Source organism: Mustelus asterias, chromosome 8 (assembly GCF_964213995.1).
Source record: "Mustelus asterias chromosome 8, sMusAst1.hap1.1, whole genome shotgun sequence".
Classification (NCBI taxonomy): domain Eukaryota; kingdom Metazoa; phylum Chordata; class Chondrichthyes; order Carcharhiniformes; family Triakidae; genus Mustelus; species Mustelus asterias.
Window position 1 is genome coordinate 23,634,054 of NC_135808.1, and position 8,766 is coordinate 23,642,819.

At 45.2% G+C, this 8,766-nt stretch overlaps 1 protein-coding gene across 1 annotated transcript in view; it reads right to left on the reverse strand.

The window, feature by feature from the left end:
- Positions 1-8,766, reverse strand: part of LOC144496924 (class I histocompatibility antigen, F10 alpha chain-like) — a 329,140-nt gene that overhangs the window by 262,091 nt on the left and 58,283 nt on the right. The window lies entirely within an intron of this gene.

The window sequence follows — 8,766 nt, forward strand, 5'->3', positions numbered from 1 at the left end:
ATTAACATTTTAATAATGTTAATGCTTACTGTCCTCAGACTGATATCTATGTCTTGAAGGCCGATATCTCTGCTCATCCTGAGAGAAAAAGCCTCATTGAGTTAAGGGTGGAAATTGGTGTTTGTTACATATGTGAAATACAGAATTACTAGTCTGTCAAATTAATCCGTAACAGGAATGGATACCCCCAGTCCGATGAATCTGAAAGAAAATCAAATACAACACTCATAACCACAGAAAAATGTTGGAATAAAAACTACAATTGATACTAAAATGATTAGCACACAGTGTTTGCAGCAACCATACTTACTGGAACCCCAGAATCCCTCTAGTGCAGAAGGAGACCATTCAGCCCATTGAGTCTGTACCGACTCTCTGAAGGAACATCTTGTACTCCTCACCCTTCCGCCCTTTCCCCTTAACCCCATTCTCAATGGCCAATTCATCTCGCTTGCACAGCTTTAGACATGAAGGGGCAATAGAGCGTCGCCAACTCACATAATCAGACCTTTGAGTGGACCCACCATATATTAAGCTAATCTTTCTCGACACCCTAGCTGTGACTATAAGACTACATTCTGCACCCTCTCCTTTCCTTCTCGCCTATGTATTCTATGAATGGTATATTTTGTCCGTATAATACGCAAGAAAAAAATACCTTTCACTGTATCCAAATACATGTGACAATAATAAATCAAATCAGATAAAAACTGGAGCACTGGGATGAAGCGCACACAAACATGGGGAGAACATGCAAACTCTGCACAGTCAATGTAGCAGCAATTCATTTTGCAAACTGTTGGATTGCATTAAACGTGTTATCCAACAGTTATCTGCTCTTAAATAGTTGAATCGATTTCTCTTGGTATATTTTGAAATGAGACAGAGCAATATCAATACATTTCAGTGGAAGCATCTCATCAAACAACTGGACAAGTCTCCTATGTTACCTTTGGTTACATTGATAACTACTAAGATAGATCCATGGAGTAGAGAGAACGATTCGTCACCTCAACCAATGATACAAAAATGAATCAGCTTGTACTGCTCCAGTCAGAGTCATAGAGTCAAAGAGTTTTATAGCATGGAAACAGGCCCTTCGGCCAACTTTCCAATGCCGCCCATTTTTAACTCCTAAAGCTAGTCCCAATTGCCCGCGTTTGGCCCATACCCCTCTATACTAACCTAACCCATGTAAGTCTCTAAACGCTTTTTAAAAGACAAAATTGTACCCGTCTCTATTACTCCCTCTGGCAGCTTGTACCAGACACTCACCACCCTCTGGACCCTTTAGTATATCCCCCCTCTCACCATAAATCTATGCCCTTTAGTTTCAGACTCCCCTACCTTTGGAAAAGTATATTGACTATCTAGCTGATCTACGCCCCTCATTATTACATAGACGTGGATAAGATCACCCCTCAGCCTCCTACGCTCCAGAGAAAAAAAGTCGCAGTCTGTCCAGCCTTTCCTTATTACTCAAACCATCAAGTCCCGGTAGCATCCTAGTTAATCTTTTCTGCACTCTTTCTAGTTTAAAAATATCCTTTCTATAATCGGGTGACCAGAAATGTACACAGTTATCCAAGTGTGGCCTCACCACTCTCTTGTACAACTTCAAAAAGACGTCCCAACTCCTGTATTCAATGTTCTGGCCAATTAAACCAAGCATGCCGAATGCATTCTTCACCACTCTGTCCACCTGTGACTTCATTTTCAAGGAGCTATGAACCTGTACTCCGAGATCTCTGATATATAACTCTCTCAAAGCCCTATCATTAACTGAGTAAGTCCTGCCCTGTTTCGATCAACCAAAATGCATCACCTCGCATTTCCCTAAATTAAACTCCATTTGCCATTCATCAGCCCACTGGCCCAATTGATCAAGATCCCGTTGCAATCCTGGATAACCTTCTTCACTGTCCACTGCGTCACCACTCGTGGTGTCATCTGCAAACTTAGTAACTATGCCTACGAAATTCTCATCTAAATCGTTAATATAAAAGACAAATAACAGTGGACCCAGCAATGATGCCTGAGGCACACCGCTGGTCACAGGCATCCAGTTTGAGAAACAACGCTCGGCAGCCACCAGCTGTCTTCTGTCAAGTAGACAATTTTGTATCCATTTCGCGACCTCACCCTGGATCCCGTGAGATTTAAAATTGTGCAACAACCTACATGTGTTACCTTGTCAAAGGTCTTATTAAATTCCATGTAGATAACATCACCTGCACTGCACTCATCTACCTTTTTGGTTACCCCCTCCAAAAAACTCAATTAAGTTTGTGAGATATAATTTTCCACTCACAAAGCCATGCTGACCGTCCCTAACCAGTCCTTGCGTCTCTAAATGCCTTTAGATCCAGTCTTTCCAAATACCTTCTCAAAACTTAACAACTACGTATGTGAGGCTCACCAGCCTGTAGTTCCCAGGCTTTTCCCTGCAGCCCTTTTTAAACAAAGGCACAACATTGCCACCCTCCAATCTTCAGGCACCTCATCCGTGACTACCAGTGATTCAAATATCTTCGTTAGGAGACCCGCAATTTCCTCCATGGCCTGGGATACTCTTCGCCAGGTCCCGGGGATTTATCTACCTTGATGCGCTTTAAGACTTCCAGCACCTCCTTCTCTGTTGTAAGTACTCCTCAAGACATCACTATTTATTTCCCCAAGTTCCCTAACTTCCATGCTTTTCTCAAAAGTGAATACTGATGAGAAATTTTCTCTTAGGATCTCACCCATCTCTTGACGTTAGGGTGTGAACCCCAAAACACCAACACCCAGAGAGAGAGAGAGAGAGAGACATCAGGGTGTGAACCCCAAAACCCAGCACACAGAGAGAGAGAGACATCAGGGTGTGAACCCCAAAACTCAACACCCAGAGAGAGAGAGAGACATCAGGGTGTGAACCCCAAAACCCAACACCCAGAGAGAGAGAGACATCAGGGTGTGAACCCCCAAACACGAAAACATACATACATACACACACACACACACACACAGACATTTAGGTATGAACCCAAAATATCAACACCACAGAGAGAGACATCAAGCCATGAACCCCAAAACACCCACTGTCACACATAGAGAAACATCAGGGTATGAATCCCAAAATGTGAATTCTAAACTGAGAGCAAGAGCTCCACCGAGCTTGACATTGCCCCTCTTGCACTCCATCACTCACTGACCCAGGGTTAATGCCCCAGTACCCAGCCTGGCATTGCCCCTCTCATACCCCATCACTCACTGACCAAGGGCTAATGCCCCAGTACCCAGCCTGGCATTGCCCCTCTCACACCCCATCACTCACTGACTCAGGGTTAATGCCCCAATACCCAGTCTGACATTGCCCCTCTCACACCCCATCACTCACTGACCCAGGGTTAATGCCCCAGTATCCAGCCTGGCATTGCCCCTCTCACACCCCATCACTCACTGACCCAGGGTTAATGCCCCAGTACCCAGTCTGACATTGCCCCTCTCACACCCCATCACTCACTGACCCAGGATTAATGCCCCAGTACCCAGTCTGACATTGCCCCTCTCACACCCCATCACTCGCTGACCCAGGGTTAATGCCCCAGTACCCAGCCTGGCATTGCCCCTCTCACACCCCATCACTCACTGACCCAGGGTTAATGCCCCAGTACCCAGCCTGACATTGCCCCTCTCACACCCCATCTCTCAGTGATCCAGGGTTAATGCCCAGTGCCCAGCCTGGCATTGCCCCTCTCACACCCCATCACTCACTGACCCAGGGTTAATGCCCCAGTACCCAGCCTGGCATTGCCACTCTCGCACCCCATCACTCACCTGCAGACACCTCTCCACACAGAAGGACCATCAGTCCAATCATTGCTGCATCCTTCAGATTGGAAGAAACCTTTGGAGGAAACTCTTTTTCAAAGAAAGGGGATCTTCTCAACTTGTTCCTTCTGTCTTTTTCTGTTCACCCGAAGCCGCAATCGGATTAGACACAAAACAGGTTGGCAAACTTCCTCAATATTCAGAATTCTCCAAACAGGGAAATACAACTGGTTATATTATGTTTGCTCAGTGGTTAGCACTGCTGCCTCACAGCGCCAGGGACCCAGGTTCAATTTCAGCCTTGGGTGACTGTCTGTGTGGAGTTTGTACATTCTCCCTGTGTCTGTGTGGGCTTCCTCCGGGTACTCCTGCTTCCTCCTGCACTCCAAAGATGTGCAGGTTAGGTGGACTGGCCAAGCTAAATTGCCCCTTACTGTCCAAAGATGTGTGTGATAGAGGATTAGCCATGGTAAATATGTAACACACGCATCTCCATTAAGGACGGTCACCTCAGCACCTCACTGTACCGCAAACCCACGGATAACCTCATGATGCTCCACTTCTCCAGCTTCCCCCCAAACACGTAAAAGAAGTCATCCCCTACGGAAAAGCCCTCCGAATACACAGGATCTGCTCGGATGAGGAGGATTGCAACAGACACCTCCAGATGCTGAAAGATGCCCTCATAAGAACAGGATATGGCGCTCGACTCATCGATCAACAGTTCCGTTGCGCCACAGCGAAAAACCGCACCGACCTCCTCAGAAGACAAACACGGGACACGGTGGACAGAATATCCTTCGTCGTCCAGTACTTCCCCGGAGCGGAGAAGCTACGGCATCTCCTCCGGAGCCTTCAACATGTCATTGATGAAGATGAACATCTCGCAAGGCCATCCCCACACCCCCACTTCTTGCCTTCAAACAACCGCACAACCTCAAACAGACCATTGTCTGCAGCAAACTACCCAGCCTTCAGGAGAACAGTGACCACGACACCACACAACCCTGCCACAGCAACCTCTGCAAGACGTGCCGGATCATCAACACGGATGCCATCATCTCACGTGAGAACACCATCTACCAGGTACATGGTACCTACTCTTGCAACTCAGCCAACATTGTCTACCTGATACGCTGCAGGAAAGGATGTCCCGAGGCATGGTACATTGGGGAGACCATGCAGACGCTACGACAACGGATGAATGAACACCGCTCGACAATCACCAGGCAAGACTGTTCTCTTCCTGTGGGGGAGCACTTCAGCAGTCACGGGCATTCAGCCTTGGATCTTCAGGTAAGCGTTCTCCAAGGCGGCCTTCACGACACACGACAGCGCAGAGTCGCTGAGCAGAATCTGATAGCCAAATTCCGCACACATGAGGATGGCCTAAACCGGGATGTTGGATTTACGTCACATTATCAGTAACCCCCACAGCTTTCCCCCTGATCTTGCAGAATCTCACTAGCTGTTCTGTCTGGAGACAATACACATCTCTTTAACCTGTGTTGAATGCTCCCTCCACCCACATGGTCTGTACCTTTAAGACCTGGCTGGCTGTAGAGATTTGCATTCTAATTAGTATTCTGTAACTTGATTTCTGTGTCTGTGCATTGTTGGAGAACAGATATCCACTCCATCTGACGAAGGGGCAGCGCTCCGAAAGCTTATGGTATTTGCTACCAAATAAACCTGTTGGACTTTAACCTGGTGTTGTGAGACTTCTTACTGTGCTTACCCCAGTCCAACGCCGGCATCTCCACATCACAAATATGTAGGGTTACAGGGATGGGGCCTGGGTAAAGATGCTCTGTCTGAGATTTGGTGCTGACTTGAATGGGCTCATTCTATGATTCTAACATCATCAGTTGCCGGATAGAATAAGCCAAAATGAGTTTAATACAGTGACAGAGGGAAGGACATGAAGAAGAGCAGCAGATCTGAGCTAACCATTCAATTAGATCACTACTGATCTCAACCCCAGCTTCTGACTATAAAATTATTACCCAATAAAAATCTATCACTCTTACATTTGAAAGCTCCAATTGTTCACATTTTTTTGTGCAGAGACTGGATGTGGATTTCACACTGCTGAATCATTTTAACATTATAAACATATCGATCAGATCATCCCTCAACATTCTAAACCCGAGGGAATAAGTTTTTACATGCTGTCAAACTTTATACTTTATTGTGAAAAGCCGATCCTCTAAAGCACGTCTCTGCAGACTGAATTGTTCTGTTTGCCCTTTGTCAGTGCTCAGGAGTTGGGGCTAATATTGTTGCATGAACAGAGGATTGGTTAATGGACAAGAAACATTGATTTGGCATAAATGGGCCCATTTCAAGTTGGCCAACTGTGACTAGTGGATTGTCACGAGGATCAGTGCTGGGACAATCAGCCATTTACAATCTTTATTCGTGACTCAGACCAAGAGGCCAAGTGTAATGTATCTAAATTTACAGCAGCTACAAAGCTAGGTGGAAATGAGGAGAGATTGACTCAGTTAGGATTGTGTTCGTTGGAGTTTAGAAGAATGAGGAGGATCTCATCAAAACCTATAAAATTCTAACAGGAAGAGACAGGCTAGATGCAGAAGGATGTTCCCGATGGCAGGGGAGTCCAGAACCAGGGGGCCTATTTGAAGTATATGCGGAAAACCATTGAGGACTGATTATGAACATCCTGGGGATTACCATTGACCAGAAATTGAACTGAACCAGCCATATAAACACTGTAGCTACAACAGTGGGTTAGAGGCTGGGAATTTTGTGGATAGTTTAAATTTTAAGTTTCTGTTTCACTATCACAAATAGGCTTATATTAATACTGTAATGACGTTACTGTGAAAGTCCTCCAGTTGCCACACTCCAGTGTCTGTTCGGGTACACTGAGGGAGAATATAGCATGGCCAGTGCATCCAACCAGCACGTCTTTCAGACTGTGGGAGGGAAACGGAGCTCCCGGAAGAATCTCATGCAAATACGGGGAGAACATGCAGACTCCGCACAAACAGTGACCCAAACAAGGAATCGAAGCAGGGTCCCTGGCGTTGTGCCACCAACCCCAGTAACTCACCTCTTATGCAAGATGCTCTTTTGGAGGGTTGGTGCAAGTGGTGCAGCCGATGGGCCGAATGGCCTCCTTCTGCACTGTAGGATTGAGTTGTGTTGAGACAACCAATAAAGAGAGACGGGGGGAAGGCGCGGGCGCGGTTGTTGATGTTCTGTGAATTCCGTGTTGAAGTTAGAAAATTCTGGGTGAAGTGAGGCAGTTTGATGCTGTTGTCCGGATTGTAACCGCGGGGAGACAGACCTGGGGCAATGCCATTGGGATGATGGAAAATGAGCTGCGGAATTGACTGTTGTCGGAAAGAGAGAAAGTTAAAATAAGTTTCAAATCAAAATCGTGACTGAAGCGAATCCTCGGCTTCCGGGTGGGAAAAATTAAACAGGAAAATTCCAGTGAAATAGAAATTAGAGTGAGTGAAAGGAAATTCAGATTGTGTCCCCAGAATTGAGAAAATAAAACAAGTTGCACTTTTTAGGTTGAGAAAGTTTGTAGAAGTTTTGGAATTGAAACACACTCTGTTGGAAACTCCGCCCTCTGTTGTTTCAATGTAACAATCTTCAATGTTTCCTTTTCTGTTATTTGTGAAACGCGATTTTCCCTTAATTTCAACAACAGACATTGGTGAAGAAAGAAGATGTGGTGGAATTTATTTTATCCCCTTTTAAAAGACACGTTTTTAACGTTGAAAAGATCCAGAGTGAAACTTGAAGTGATGTGAGGAAAAATTGTGTGTACAGATGTGTGTGTGTAAATGTCCTGTTAGTGAATGAGGAAAGGCTGTGTGAATGCTCTGCATTGCTGTTCCTTCAGACCGGCTCCAACTCTGATGTGTTTTCCTGAAAGTGGTTAGGTCGAAAGGGGAAATAACAGTTAAAAGTTTTGAAACTGGAAACTTGTTGCCGCTCCAATGAAACTCTATTGAAGCTGGTGAAGCATGTGGGATTTCTAATCCAGATACAAATTCACATCTGTCAGAGTAGAGTCGTTTCTTAAATTGTGACGGTGTAATTTTGAATTGAGGAGTGGAATTTAAGGTGATTGTTGATGGATTATTCTTGTGTTTAAAATCTACATAAAACTCACCCTGGGGAACAATCGGGACTTTATCTTCTAATCCATTTTGCTCCAAGGTTTTTATTCGGAAGTATCCAGTTTGAAATGGTGAATCCACAAGATTTGAAGAAATATCTTTGTTCTGCTGAAACCGCCATTTCTCTGAGAACATTGTAACCCAGTCACTTTTTGAAATCGCGGTGACAGTGAATTCCTTCACCGAAAATGTTTTAATTTAGAATTAACGCATTCAACTCCAAGCAGGATGAACCTTTTGTGTTGGTTTTATAAACACACACACACACACGCAGGTGACAATTGCGTCCAGTACTGAAAAATGTAACAATATTTCCAGCAGCTACAAGAATTTGGAAACATTTGCAGACACCGATTTGATACAAAGGCTCTGATATTTCAAAGATGTTTATTATTTCCCGAGAGTGCTCGGGAATGGGAGATCTTGACGTCAACACACTAACCAATTAAGTTTAAGTTTGTTTATTAGTGTCACAAGTAGGCTTATATTTACACTGCAATGTGGTTCCTATGAAAACCCCCTGATCGACACACTCTGGCGCCTGTTGGGGTACACTGAGGGAGAATTTAGCATGACCAATACACTTTACCAGCTTGTCTTTCAGACTGTGGGAGGAAAACCGGATAGCCGGAGGAAACCCTTGCACTCACAGGGAGAACATAGAGACTCTGCACAGTGATCCAAGGCGGAAAAAGAAGCCGGGTCCCTGGTGCTGTGAGGCAGCAGTGCCATTCACTGTGCCACCTTGCCGTCCCATAGCACTAATTTCGAGAAACATGAAAGGGCAGAC